The sequence below is a fragment of the Ambystoma mexicanum genome, chromosome 14 (genome assembly GCF_040938575.1).
Source record: "Ambystoma mexicanum isolate Mex_15411 chromosome 14, UKY_AmexF1_1, whole genome shotgun sequence".
Classification (NCBI taxonomy): Eukaryota; Metazoa; Chordata; class Amphibia; order Caudata; family Ambystomatidae; genus Ambystoma; species Ambystoma mexicanum.
Window position 1 is genome coordinate 669,323,988 of NC_090940.1, and position 15,272 is coordinate 669,339,259.

General features: G+C 45.9%; 1 protein-coding gene across 2 annotated transcripts in view; it reads right to left on the reverse strand.

Annotated features, from left to right (window-relative positions):
• LOC138527137 (zinc finger protein 850-like) overlaps nt 1–15,272 on the reverse strand; it is a 108,433-nt gene that overhangs the window by 56,172 nt on the left and 36,989 nt on the right. The window contains exon 2 of one of the 2 annotated variants that reach the window (XM_069638233.1): nt 7,161–7,312. The exons of the other annotated variant lie outside the window; for it this stretch is intronic. The gene's annotated coding sequence lies outside the window, so the exon portion shown is untranslated. The remainder of the gene's footprint in view (nt 1–7,160; nt 7,313–15,272) is intronic. 2 annotated transcript variants of the gene reach the window in all.

A 15,272-nucleotide genomic window follows, 5' to 3' on the forward strand; every position in this document is an offset into this window, starting at 1 on the left:
GTTTTTCCCATAAAGTTTCTCAGTCTACACCATCGAAGGCATTCGCCATGTCAATGAACGCCAGATATATTTTTCGTCCTGATCTGATGGCATCGATTTTTAGCAGGTTCAATATCAACAAGTTTACACTACAGCCTACACCTTTGACAAAGCCCGACTGGCGTTCATCATATACTTTGTTTTGGTTGATCCACGTGGTCAGTTGAGCTAACAGCATCGATGCAAACACTTTCCCCACTACATCGAGTAGGGCTATTGGGCGGTAGTTCGAAGGATCAGAGCGGATGCCCTTCTTGTAGATCGGAACGATAATCCCGGCTTTCCATGTCTCAGGGATTTTCCCTTCCTTTTTTATTGCGTTGAAAAGTGTATAACAAAAATTTGACCATTCTTTGATATTTTCTTTTAGGTCTGCATTTGACAGGCCATCCGGCCCCGCTGCACGAGAGGTGTTGCATCTCCTGATAGTCGCTCGGATGTCTTCTCTTTCCATGTCAATTTCCCACGGCTTTTCTCCTTTTGAATAACATTGTGTAGTGATTTACCCACTCTTTTTCGTGCACCATGCTGGATAGCAATGCCTTGTCGGCGTTCTGTGTGTCGTTAATAATGTCCCAAAAGCCTCTGGTATTCTTTTGATTTAGCGCCTTCAGCATTGACTCTGTGTCTCTTTGTTCAAATATCGCTCTACGCTGTTTATACCAGTTGTTATATTGGTTTTTCACCTTTTTTATCTGTATTTCCAGATCCACTGCGTGTAGGGCACAAATTTTCCATATTAATTTCCTTAATTCTCTTTTTCTTCGTGCTACTTCCGGGTCGTACTGATGTTTTCGGTGCTCGGATCTCATCAAAGATGTTCTCTTTTTGACTTTATAGATCTCAAGGAGTTGTTGGTATTCCATTGACCTCGGGAGATTCTGTTCTTGAGATTTTTTTACTGATTCGCGTTGTTTCAAACGCAGTCTATTACGACCAGGAACCACAGATGGATCTTGTCTCATTTGCTTACGCTCCACCGAGTAGCTCTTGTTCCATTCGGCTGCCACCATGTTATGGTCGCTGTGGTTAGTCATAACCACGTGGAAAGAGTCGATTTCCTGAAATAGATTGTCGGCGACAAAAATGTAATCTAATATTGACTTTTGACTTCCACGTATCCAGGTTGGTTTGGCTGGAGTGTCACCCTTTATCGCTCCGTTCAGCATTACTAGATTTCTTAGAAACATTTCATCAAGCCAGCGTTCACAGTTTGTTTTTTCTCTGTGATTCGCTATTGCCTTAAATTGAGAGATCTCGATCAGTTTCATATTAAGGTCTCCACACAGTATTATTAATGCATTTGGTTCTCCTTCTAGTATATGCTGTCGATTGCATCTAAGATGTCAACTTCAAATTTTAGGTGTAATTTCGCTGTTGTATTCCAATACACGTTTAAAATGTAGATGGTCTGATTGTTAGTTGTTGACGGACACACTGGTTCAATGCAAATCTTTTGCAGATGGGACGATAGATTCCAAGCTTCTTTGATTCTCAGACCGCTTTTTCTTTTGATCAGGGTTAATTGTCCTGACATTGGGCGACCTTTTCCTTTGCTAATCACTGGATTGAAAACTACTTCGTAGCCTTCTACACACGGTGTACATGTTAACCATGTTTCTTGCATGCAGACAATATCGGCTTTTCTCAAGAACTCTGGTGTTGAACTCAGTAGATGGTTGAACCCCCTTGTGTTCCAGGAGGTTATCACCAGCTTTCCCTTTTGGCATTAACTCATTGGTGACTCATTTAAAGATTTTGCTATCCATCCCCATGATTGGGACTCTTCTTCAGTATTCAGTGTGTTTTTGCACTTCACCCTCTTTAAATCCTGAGTATTCTCTACTGTTATTCTGATTTTTTTCTGCTTTATCTCCTCCAGCAAGTGTTGTATGCTCCCATCTTCTTCCTCCCGGCCATTTTTGTCTAGTTCTTGGTCTTCATTTATTAGGCTTTTCTCCTGATGGCTTTTCAATTGTATTCCCTTTTCGGTTCTCAACTGAGCACCTTTGTCTGTTGAGTTATCACAGTGGTTTCCTCCCAGTGCATTATCCGCCTCATACACTTGGAAACCTGCATTCAACAATTGCCTCTCGCTCAACATTATCAGTTCCACAACTTTTTTCTCAGCAGTGTGGAGCAGTACAAATTTCTGGTTTGAGTCTGCTATAATTTCAACCCTGTCAATTTGTGAGCTCTTAAGATTTCTTAGCACCGGGATCTTTTGGAATATCTGCAATATCGTGTATCTGTTTAAAGCGGGGTCACTCTTTTTGAGGTCTATTTTTTCCACCAGCACCCTGTAACGGGTGGAATTGTCATGTTTCTTAAATTTGTAGCTGTGATCCATGGGTTTAGCTGTTTTTGTTTGACTTTTCGGAGAAAGTGCTGTTACTGATTGTACCCCCACCGTCGATTGGCACTTCGTGTCATTGCTTATTGGTTTAGTTGATAACCCACTTGGACTAGACAGCATTTTATTTTTTGTTGTGTAATTCTTACACGTTTCTCCTCCAACGTGCAAAAGCTTTTAGCGTTTCCCTCATTGGGCTCTTTATTCTTTAACGTTGATTCTGCTTTTTTTGGAGTAATTGGCCATAAGAAGGCTCTTTTTCTTAGTTGACCTGTCGCTCTCTCTTGTTCAGGTTCGATAGGGGTCTTGCATGTCGAAGTTGGCACTCCTCTCGTCTTATCTTGCTGGTTTTTCACTTCGCATTCATCAGCTGTCTCAGTGGCGTTGTCTACCTCAACATCCTCTTCAGTTGGTGAGCTATAGGTTGACATATTCAGTAAATTTTCATTATCCTCAACTTCATCCTCAATCGCCAGTGATGTTTTTGTTTTTCCACCTTTTTCGTTTGTCTCTATCTGTCTGGTTTTGCTCTTAGCTGGATCTTCTGTGGCCGTTGTTCTTGCGGCCTCACTGGAGTCTGTGCTGCATTTTTTGTTAGTTGCGCCTGTGGGCTCCGTATTATTTACTGTGATGGTTAATGCTTTAATGTTTCGAAAGAAGTTTGCAGAACTTCGTGGATTTTTGTTCTTCTGCACTTGCTGTTTTTTAGATTTCTTTTTATGTTTACTCTGATTTGTGTCGGCAGACCTGCCTTTCACACTTTGACCCACGCTCCCTTCTGATTTTCTAGACTCGAAAATGTCAAACCATTCAGTTTCGTTCTTCTTTTCAGTTATGTCATCGACTTTGTTGTTTAGTGGCGTCTGTGTCGCATCTCAATTAGGTCCGTTTCTTCGGCCCTCCTTTTTTTTGTTGGAGTTTTGAGGGTATTTTCCTTCGTGACCTTGGCACTTTCTTTGGTCTCTTTAGTGGGTTCCTTTTTTTTTATTGTTTTTCTCCTTGCTGTTTCTTTCACTCACTTCGTCAAAGGAGTCCTTTATCTTATTTGTTTTCTCTGGACTGACCTTTGTCACAATTGACATTTCCAGATCTGCTTCAGAACAGCAGTTCTTATTCTTCTTTGCTCTTGTAGGCACAGATTTTAGTTTTGACGTTTTCTTATTTGTTAGTGATACAACGTCACTGTCTGTTGAGGTCATGGCATGTGTTGTTTATGAGTTCAGTTGGATTTTTAATGGAAGTCGATTCTCAATTGCATCCGCTCTATATTCGCGATCTTTTTGTAAGAGCGTCAGAGCTTGTTTCGTCACTTCTGCCAAGAGTCTTTTGTCTTTGATTGTTGCTTTTAAGGACTCTCTTAGCGCTGTTAAAGATATGTCATTGCCTCTTCTAGTTTCCACGACCTGGGCCGTCATGTCTATCAGATCTAGTTCGAGTTTTACAATTTTCGAGTTCAGAAGGGCGACCAATGTTGTTTGGTCGCAAAGGCTCTCGTTTAGATTTTCATAAAGTTTCAACAACGGGGCCACCGCTATCGTCGTTGCAGACATTAAAATGGGGCTCAGTCTTCCAATTGTCGTCTCTACGAGTGTCGCAACTTCCTCAGGATTTTGAGGAGCCCTCGGAGCTGCGGGTTGCTCAGACTGTTGTCTCGCCTTTCTTGGAGGGAGAGACTTTGCTTCGTCCTCAGACCCAGATGATGCCTGACTCAGTGCTTGCTCACTTAGTCTCTTCGGTGTGGGCGTCAGACTCCGTCTAGTGTTACTTTTAAATCTTTGGTGTCCACCTTCGAGTTCTAAGTCAGAGCTTAATTTTCTTCGGCTCCTTTTTTGTGAAACTGCAATCTCTTCGTTTCTAGACTCGAAGGACGGAGTGTTCGCTTCTAGCGTCATCACATCGTGTAGGCTCTTTTCCTTAGTTCCTTGCCAGTCTGCTTGTGGAGATGTCCTTCCACATGAATGTGTTACTGAATTCCTTCGTCGTTTCGATAGGTTGGAATTCATTTCCACTAGGTCTCTCAGGACTTGGTCAGCGAGCCCTACTGAGTCCCTTCTACATGGAGCCTCAACAGTTCTTTCCTTTGTAAGTCTTTCTTTCCATCTCGCAGCACGAGACCGCTCCTCATTGGAATCTCCTTCTGTCACAGCGATTCTGGTTTTCTCGCTTTACTCTAGGAGGGAGGAGTCAGAGTCCGATGTTCTCCCTTTGTTGCTTGTTAATACATGTTCTTTTCCCTTTTGAGTTTGTAGATTTAATATTTTGCGATCCTCCTTGTGCATTGTAGCCACTCTTGTCCATGCCAGTATCTTTAAAGAGGAGCCTGTGTGTATTAGTTTGGATACAGTCTCGGAGGGGACAGCCGCGCAGCCTACTGGGGACACACTTTGTCCTCTCACACTCTTTGGAGGTGACTCTTGTTAGATCAAACGTCTCTGCTGCTGTATCCTCTTCTGACGCACAAGTCGTTTTATTCAGTTCTTTCCTCTGCTTATTGTGGTGTGATTCGTTTTTAGGTAAATCCACGCTCTCCTTGACTTTGTCAGAGTAGTCTCTGAGTCCAGTCTGGGCGTCCATGTGGATAGAATTTGGGGTAACGTTCACAGACTTTCTCCTCTCAGTCGTGGTTGCGATTATTTCGCTCGTGGGTCTGAAGAGTGGATTTCCGGCACTGGACGTTGTCGCGGCAAAGCCGCAATGTACCATAGCAGTGCAGATATTCAGTCTCGACTCAACCCCCATTTTTATCTCCGATTGTGTTTGCAACTCTTATGTTTCAGCCCTTATCATGTCATTGGTTTCCTCAATTTGCATCGGAGAGAAGGAGGGGGGAGTCCCTTCTTTTATGTCACTCTCACGACCCTCGCTCACGTAAGCCCACTCCCCTGAGCCACCAGTGTCCCCCTCCATAGATTCATCAGCGCCATCGGTGTGCTCTGATTCACTTGTCCCCTCGCAGTCACTGACAATGCTCAACTCATCACTAGCTGAGCTAGCGACTTCTACCGCTCGGGTTAAAATTGAGCCGTCTTTCCTCACATTTCTTGCTCTCAATGATTCAGCGTGGGGCTCAGAGCATACAGCGAGGTGGTACGGCGAGATCGTGCTCGTTGCATATAGGGCCTCTGCTCCCACTGCTCGTTCCTCTCTCACCTCCTTTGATGACTTTCTACGCGTCGCTATGGTAGGGGTATGAAAGGCCCTCATCGGGGCATTTGGCATTATTTTCCCTCGCTTTGCGTGCGCTCGCGTATTGGGTGGGGCAGTGTCTCCGGTGCTCATCCTTGAGGCTTCCGGATCTCTCCAAATGCTCCTCACACAGGGTGCACTTCTCGTCTTTTTTTTCGTCAGAGATCACTCACGGTAAACGCGGCACAGCGGGCAGGAAAATAGGGGGAAGGGGCACGCGCAGCTGCTCTTACCAGTTCTTTCCTGCGATCGTGTCACCTTCAGCCTTCTGCTGGTGAGAGTATCTGAACCTCTCCGGACCTCCACGGACCACCAGGGAACACAGGAAACACACGGTCCACTCCGCTCCGTTTTGCTGGGGGGTTTTAATGGCTGGCTCCTCCTCTCCAGTATAGCAATGGATGACAGACTGCCCCACACAGGAAACACTCTGTCCACTCCGCTCCGGACATTTGCTATTGCCGATCGAACGAAAACTTCTAAGGATGTGGCTTGGAGACCAAATGGAAGACTTTTGAACAACAAACTGCCAAGTATTTTATGAAATGCAATAACATTTATTGGATACCGAACTTAAGAGAAGATATGGGAATTATGTGAAAATACAGCACAAATGTGAAGCGAATGATGTGCTGTTATGAATGCAGTAAAAACCATTAAAAAGCATTTATGAACAAAGTGAAAACCTGTACCGAGTACTTCTGAATTAAGTGAAAAGCAAGTGTGTAAGGCAAGTTGATGAATTTAAATGGACACTGTGAAAGCAAGGTGGTAGAAAAGGATGAACACCACAAAGTGACTTGAATGCAAGTTGCGGCAAAGCCAAATGACTGCCAAGGAGAAAACTAAAGCAAGTGTTGATTACGGACAGAGGTACTGGGAGAAAACCGGAGTTGACCAAGGAAAATCAAGGGCATCACGAAGTGCCACGGGTTATCAGTTGAATGACCTGTAATGGGTGGATTGTGTGGTCCGACAACCGAGCCTAGACCGAGTGACCCCCCTACTTGGGAATGAGTCAAGAAAAGCCAAGATACAAAGGTTGTGTTGTATAATAAGTACTGAAGTGAAAATAACTAATCTGTAAAGCTGTATAACAAACACAGATTAAATTATGCAACAGGGGTGTAAATGATACGTTAGGCCTATTTGCTGCGTTAAAACTGTTAAATGAACCCTATTCACTTAATCTGCCTGTGCAGACCGTTATCGCTTCAGAAATTCAAGGGCTCTGAGCGACTGTTTTTTTCCTCTTGTTCCCACCCTCCTTGAGCGCTTCAAAACACTTGCCTGTGTATAGGCGCTATATAAATAAACATTACCATACCATGCATGTAACTAAGTAACTGCTACAACGTTCATTTCTGCAGACAATTCACTTAAAACGACCCCCAGGATCGAGACTCATCTGATTTCACATGAGTCGGGCACCGCAGCCAGACAGCACTTGTGGACTTGCTACGTGTGCGCGCACGCCTGTGCACGCAGCAGTAGGTTTATATCCCCCTTCTCATCTTGTGATGGGCAGAGCAATCGAACGCCAGTTAAAGCACCAATCTACAAATACAATAGCAATATGCACCTCTGTCTCACTTCAGGCGTTTGGGATTAGACTTATCAACGACACCAATGTTCTTAGATATGTTGCTCCATCTTCTCTTGCAACAGGGTGGTTATAGTCAATGTCTTGATGAAAATGTGGTGGTGGAGCGCTCTCATCATGGCAGGCAGCACCTTCCAAGAGAAAATGCAGAACAAGAATGTCTTTTTAGGAAAATCCAAACTTCATGTTCTTCATTCAAGTAGTTTACTGCTAATTAACAATAAAATACGGCTCAATGCGTTTCGGGACTCAAACGTCCCTTCTTCAGGAGCAAATAATATAGGCTCCGTCTTTGATCTTCTGAGTCATCATAACCTCTGCTTGGCAAATAAATGCTCTATCGCAGAACCGGCATGCCCCGCCACCAGGATTGCAAATTGCCAAACTGTCTCTGCTGTATCTATAATGCAAATTATCAGCGCTTTGGTTGGCATTCGACTAATTCAGTTTCAATCTTCAAATGGCTCATGTTTTTGGTTTCTTGTAGTAATAACCCTTTATTATAGCCAGGTGAGCACATTAAAGATAGCACATCAGACATGGAAGACAGGGAGAGGTCATTTGTGAAAGATAAGGGATAGTTAGGTTATGGTACATGAGGGTTCCATACTGTGTCCCCGACATTTACTCAACCTAGTGTGAGAAACCTGAGGGTATTCTCCCAAGCGAGCCTCTAGAAACCCTTATTCAGGTGGCCAAAGAAGGGCTGACACGCTACGATCGATCCCAACCCTGGGACCGAAAGAGCGAGAATAGATCACCTGGGTAGGGGAGCCCAGGGTTATGCTCAGTAGAATAGCCCAAGGGAGAAGGAGAGGAGGGCGAGATCCCTGAAATCGTCGTAGGCTGTACTACATCTACTTCCCTTTCTCCCATTAGACCTCTCCTGTCCCAATCCAATGTCCCCTTCATATCCAGTAAATACCCTAGGAGCCCAAACCCTGTTGCACTTCAAAACCGCAGCTCGCAAAAGCAATGTTTTTCTGTTCCCTACCCGCATACTCCCATTCATTCTTTTCCACCCCCCTCTAGTCACTATTTCCTGCACTCCCCATCTGCTCAGACAAAACACTACCAATACCGCAATTAACCCGGTTCACTTCATACTAATAATTCCAGTCATTCCCGTGTCCCTCACAAACCCTCCTACTCATTTCAAAACCCATCCTTCCGAGATCACCAAAATCTCCTCTAATACGAGGGTTGTAATTCCATAGAACACTGTTTCCCCATCCTATCCCGTAGGACAATCTACTCCCACCCTTTTCCAACACAAACACTTGTTTACCCCACGAAAGACAACAGACTCATGGAGCCGTTTACCTGACATGTCCCGACACAAGGGTCAGGCAAAGTCAGGCGATTAAGCAGAGTCGCACACACACCTGACAGCCCTTTCTTTTCCCCACAGGGATAAAAGGTGGATCAAAAGAGCACAGTACGAGCAAGGCAGACCGCACGACGAGACAGCTATCCAGGCCTGGCAGTTCAAAAGGAAAGAAAATGCAGCAAATATCAAGAGGCTGACATGGAGAGATGTGACCTTACCCTTTTCGACTCAGACCCACAAAACCTCTGCAGAGGGAATCGTAAAACCGAGGACAATAGCCCAAGTGAGTTGCAGCAGATGTCACCGGTACACAGAGTGTGTCGACGCTGATAAACCGGAGCGAGGGACACTCCTGCTACCGTCGACCCGGCCTTGACTCCAGTTACGAAGAAAGCCAAGCGGTTCATCACAGCTGGTGAATCGAAGGGAGATCCGATAAGAACCAGGCTGTGGTGAATGAAAGGGGCAAAGTGGCAAAGTGAGAGAAGTTCAAAGTACTGTAACATTATAAAGGGGAGACCAGCTGCAGAAGGGACCGGCACCACGTGCATGTTGCTCCAAGAAACTCTGGTCGATCCCTGTGTTAGTGAAACTACAGATACCAGAAGGTCATAGGAGAGCCACCTAGATAGGTCAAAGTGGTCATACAGGAGGTCACGCAAACTCCCTGTGCAGTTGAAAGCCTTTGACCTAAGAACTGTAGAGAAAGTAAGGGAAGTGAATCCCACCTCTTGAGAAAGCAAGGGAAGTGTATCTCGCAAACATTGAAAGAAAATGCGGATGTGTAGTTGGCAAGAGTCAACCCGGCAGAGGGATGCTGACGAAAAGGGGGCAAAGTTTAAAGTCCCAGGAAACAGTATGTTTCAAGAGTGAACCCGGCAGAGTGATGTCCACTATGAATGGTTTGAAAAGACATCCGGCTATGGTGAAGAGAAAGCCACAGTGAACCCGGCGGAGGGAGGCAGAAATTGCAGAAGGGTCTGCGCCCAGAAGAGGGGGACCCAGAGGTAGAACCATCATCTCAAGTGCAATCCGAAAATAACTTTTTGTTTGTTGTTTTGTAAACCTATCAGGCCCTCAGAACCAGGATACACAACCACCAAAGGCCCTGATAATGAAAGGAAGTGTTTTGGGGATCCAAACCCGGAAGAGGGAGATCCAGGGGGTGAAAAAGCTATCACCCAACAACATGAGGAACAGGGTCAGCGCCCAAATGAGGGGGACCAGGAGTGAACCATTATTATCCTAATCAAGAGCCATAGTGAACCCCGGAGGAGGAGGCTGAGATTCGAGAAGGTTCGTGCCCAGAAGAGGAGGACCCAGGGGCGAGACCATCACAGAGGGAACATTTGGAACTGAACTTATTTTGTTAGTTATTGTCCGACCCTCAAAGGCAAGAGACTTTTTAGTAAAAGAGATTTAGCCATCAAGGCTCCTGATAAGCTGAAACAGAACTGTCGACTCGTGCTCGGAAAGCTTGAGTGTGTGCTGTGCTCCAAGATGCCACCTTACCCCGTGTTTAAAACGGGGGGACGTGAGACCTACGCTACCGCATACTGATATATTATTTGTGAACACTTTTCTTTTCTTGAAAACTATCCCACACCCTTGTTGTATTAGTGGTACGTTTTGGCAATAGGTTTCTTAGTATAGGCCCTTTTTATTTGACACAACGCCACTAGGACTGCCTTATTTTCATTTCATGGTCGACGCTTGCTCCCATCTTAGATTTAGGTTAAGATTAGGCGTTTTCACAAACCTGCATGAAGTTTAATAAACACCCTTGAACTGTGATCACTTGTATCTGTCTTTACTGTTGCCACCATGAGTTCCTTACACTAGTGACACCGACAATATTCTTATTTTACCCGTCCTGGCTTTATCAAGCCTCTGGAAGTCGTGAAACAACAACAAATCTTGTCCTTCCCACTCTGGATAAACATATTCCCCACTGCCAAACAACACCAGAGTGACACTGAGAAACTGGGGGCTTCCGATCTGCACCCATCAACATCACGTGTTTCACACGTGCCTCACCCTCTATCCCATTAATAACCTCCTGCTCTTTACTTACACAATGACACACAGAGAGTCTACCAACAAATTTCAGAAGGACGCTAAACAGGACCACTTAACATTTACATTTTTTTTTTGTTTTGTTTTAAAGTCGAACAATTAAGAAATCAACGTCAGCCTCAGAGGAGTGGAGGACGACCTGCGCAGCACACTCATTGTGGAGTCCCACGTTTTGCCCCCTGACACTACTGCCTTCTCAGCATGCTTAGTGCTGGACTATCAACATACAGCAGAGGGGAGACAGATCTGCAGAGCACAACCAGTGTGAGAACCGCAACTATTACCCGCTGAGCATGCTCAGTGCCAATCAAAGTACAGTGGATGGGGGACTGATCTGCGTAGCACACTCAATGTGAGAGTCCCAACTATTGCCCTTTTCACACTACTGCCTTATGAGCATGGTCAGTGGCTCTCAATGCACAGAGGATGGGATACTGATCTCCACAGCACACGTGCTATGAGCCTATTCCATATTGGGCTTCCCCAGTGATTATTAATGAACAGAGAAGTAGGAGACTGTGCTGTGATGTGCAGAGCACTCAGTCTGAGCACACCAAACTATTGCACTTTTAGCCTACTTTATGCAGAGCTCGCTCAGTGGCTCTCTCTACTCATCATCCCTCTGCTACTGCCCTAGAAATCTCACCCACCCCTCTGACCTAAAAACCAACTCACAAGTGGATATCTTAAAAAGAAGTCTCAAGCCCCAGCTGCTAGTGTCAGAAGAAGCCCCGGCACTCCCCATTGTGTGACTAATCACCTCTAGGTCCTTTGTCGACCAGGAAAACCCAAATGCAAATCGTCGCTGTTATTCTTACTTGTCCTGGGGATTTATGTTGGAATATTTATATTTTGAAGCCCAGCCCTGGTCTATGTTTACACACTACGCCGTCACCTCCCGGTTTACCTCCTTAAGTTCAGCGAAGGCTTTTGTAAAGGCCCCCTTATTTAGTGACCGCCTCCACTCTCTGTCACACTCTACTGTATGTCATCTCTGGCAGAAATGACGTGCTTCTGCTTCAATAAGTGCAAACACAGAAATAAGGGATTAGGAGACTGCCCAGAACAGGATAATGAGGTTACGTTATCAGTGGAGTGTAAACGTAAAGCAGGGTACTGAAGAATATACTGCTGGGGGCACTTAATGTAAATAGGGCAGCACTTTCCTATGGCTACTGTGAGAAACCTGAGGGTCTCCTCACTCCTACTACCCCTGGACCCGCTTCTCAGGTGGCATGGGAAAGGCCATCACTTTTGGATCCTGATTCTGGTGTTGGAGAAGCAAGGGAAGATCACCTTGGTGGAGGTTTCTGGGGCATTGGGAGCAGAGTACCCACAGGCAAGACATGGAATCCCCCTTTCCCTATTGAAAACCAACCTTACCCTCCCCTGGTTTTATGGGCTATTGTAAGACATCTCCCCTCATTTTCCCTCACTTTACCTATGATATGATATGATATGGTATTTGTAACGCGCCTATACACATGTGTTTCAAGGCGCGAAAATGACCTATGACTGTACTAGGACAAGGAAGAGGTGACTAGGAGCAATGAACACTAGTAACTACTTTTACCACTAGTACTGGGATGAAGAAGATGCCTGCAAAGTACTGTGAAGGTCAGGCATGTCCCTCTAACTAAAGTCAGGCAAATCCAATTGAGAAAGCACAACTGCAACCTGTCAAGTGGTTGCAGGTGTATAAGAAGAGAGGCAGAGAGCAGCAAGAAGACGACCAACGGGGAGGCCTGTGTGGGAGAGACCAGCAACGGACCCTGCGCGAGAGGAGGCAGCCATGGTGGGACCAAAGAGGAAGCCAGGACACCGGCAGATGCGGCAGACGTCCCAGAAGACCTGTGGAGCCCAGGACGAGTTGGGCCCTTAGGGTTCCATAGGTATGGGAGCCCGAATGGTCAGGAGAGAGCAGCTGGAGTTGGGGAGAAGAAAGAAGAAAGGACACTGTCCGTGGAAAAAGAGCAAAGCTGCCAGCGTGCCCAGGGATGCATCCAGAGTGCTCTTGGGGCTCCTAGTGACTGGCCACCAGCCGACGAAGCAGAAAGGCAGCAGCAAAGCGGCCAGTGAGAAATGCCGAGGACCGGTGAGTGCGGGGAGATGACACTCGAAACCGTGGCGCTCCTAGGGGGTACGCATAAGTTATATTGAATACTGAACTGAATAAAAACCTGAAGCAAAGCTAGATTACGATTATTGAATACCGAATTGCATGAAACCTTTGTGGCCAGAGCTATTAGCTTAAGAAAGGGAAAAGCGAGAGTGCCTTTTTGAAAATAATCTACAAAATAAGAGCACACTTATGAAAGAGCATGACAGAAAGGTGGGGAATAAAAGAGACCAACACCGAGTGAACTTTATGAATGCATACAGTGCATCAAGGCCCAAGAGTGACATGAGATGTGTGACACGTGATGGCAAAGCCAAGAGGTTAAGCAGGAGAGTGTGAAACTGCACTGAGGCCAAAAAGGAGAAGCTAATTGAATGTGGATTGGTACACAGGGGCAAGTACAGAAGAACCTTTGTGGGCTGCACAGGCTAGGGTCCCTTGTTGCGCAACCTGTGATGGGTGGACCGTGTGGTCTGACAACTGCGCCTAGACCGGGGAGCCCCACAATTGTCAAACGCCAGAGGCATTGTGAAACAAACCAAGAGGAAGCACTGTAAGTGAACTATTGATGCAATCCAGGAGGAGAAGGAGGGTCAAGTTGACCTGGAGTTGTGTTGTACATGTTTCAATCCCTCAATGTTCAAGTTGCTATGTTGAAGTCTTGGGGAAGGGAAGCCTAAGACTTGATGAACTGAAAATGGTGTCTTGAGGAAAGAGCCTCAAGACCTTTTTCATTTTGAACTGTGTTGCTTGGAATCTTGGGGAAGGGAACCCTGAGGCTTGTGTGAAACTGTATTGCCTCGAACTTGGGGAAGGGAACCTCAAGGATTTGTGCAACTGTTTTGAACTTGGGAAAGGTAATCGAGACTTTTGTAAAACTTTCTCAAACAAGGGGAAGGGGAGCTAAAAAGGAAGCTAAGAGCTGGAGGAAGCTCAGAACTTTGTTCATCACCATTTCGGTCATTATTAACATCCCTACACATTGTTTAGCAGTAGTTGTGAGGGCAAGGATAGGTTTTGGACACAGACAGACTTTTAAGTTGAACTCTTTGACGCAGACTTTCCTTAGTTTCGTGCAGGTAGGGAAATCCCACCTTAGCATAGGGCAAGTTAGGCCTTCAACCATCCTGACATTTTATTTAATAAACCGTTTGAGTTTGAACTTTGAATCTGTTGTCTGTGTCTTGCTTCATGATGCCTTCACACTACATGAACATTTTCGGATTCGTTTAATAATTAAACTAATCAGAAAATGTTCATGTATGAATAGAAGAAAGGAAAGCATGGTGCAAGCTCCGCTTAAAAAACTTCAAGCCCCACAATCCTCAGCGAGCGTGCATGCGCAGTTACTTGCTCCGATAACCATGAATGTTGTGCAACGCAGCAACTCTGCCTCTTTGAGCCGCAGTACACATAACATACCCCACACCATGACAGCAAACTGTTCCCTTAAGAGCAGGACAGCCACAGAGACACAAACTCCCACTATGCGCTGCCTCCCAAACCCGCGGCATGTACAGCAAGTGAATCATTGCCACGCCAGCAATCTGTCAGAGTCCCATGCTTCCGGCCACCGCTGGCTCACACCTCCTGCATGACTCCTCCATTCTCTGAGTCGCAATCGCTGAGTCGCAAGCTCCTGACTCCACTAGGCAGGATGCTTAGTCTTAGAAACCTCTGACTAGGATCTCGCTTCTATAGCAAACCTTCTGAGACCACACCACAGACAAATCAACAAAGGAACACATACCTTAAGATGAGCTCCGGCTCAAACAACGTTGTGCCCCAAGCAGCAACCAACCCCTAGCCTAGCAACCAGCCCCTCTCATAGTAAGCAAAACGCAAAGCGAACCCCTCACTTCATCAAATCTCCCACAACATTGCACTGTACAAATGGACCATAACTACACAGGCTCTGCTCTCATCCCTGCACCCAGCCAAAAAATTAGCCCCACACTATATGCATCTACCAATAACCAGAAGGCTTCCACCAAGCACAGTCTCAGAATTCCAAGCTACCCTCGAACCACCCACTCGCACAACCCCCAAACTGTGATCAACTCAACTCACCCTCCCAACTCTGGGAAGGAGCCAACCACAATACCCAGCAGCCATCCCAACCAACCTTCACCCAGATACCAGTGTCATGCCGAAACCTCTCCGTCCCCAAGCACCAGTGAAGGAGAGATATCGTATACTCCTTCGCCAATTATTAAGGCCACAGGTGTGAAGGGTCAGGAACACGGGTACCAGGTGCTGTAAGGAGAGAGCGGGTAAGTGTGAGTACAATGACAAGAGACTGGAGTTGATCAACAAAGGAAACAGAGAGGAAACCTACCTAGTATGTAAGGTGAATCAGGATGGAGAGCCCGCCACCTAGCACAACTGGAACTCAAGGGGAAGCCTGAATGCTGAGGACGGGGTGATATCAGAGAGCACTGAAGCTGGACCCCCTTAACTAGGCACCTGACATGGTACACAGCTGAGGTCCAAAACAAACTTGAGCCCAAAGGAGTTTCCAGAGGCAGTCCCAAAATGTTCAAAGCAGAAAAGGTCCAAGATCCGT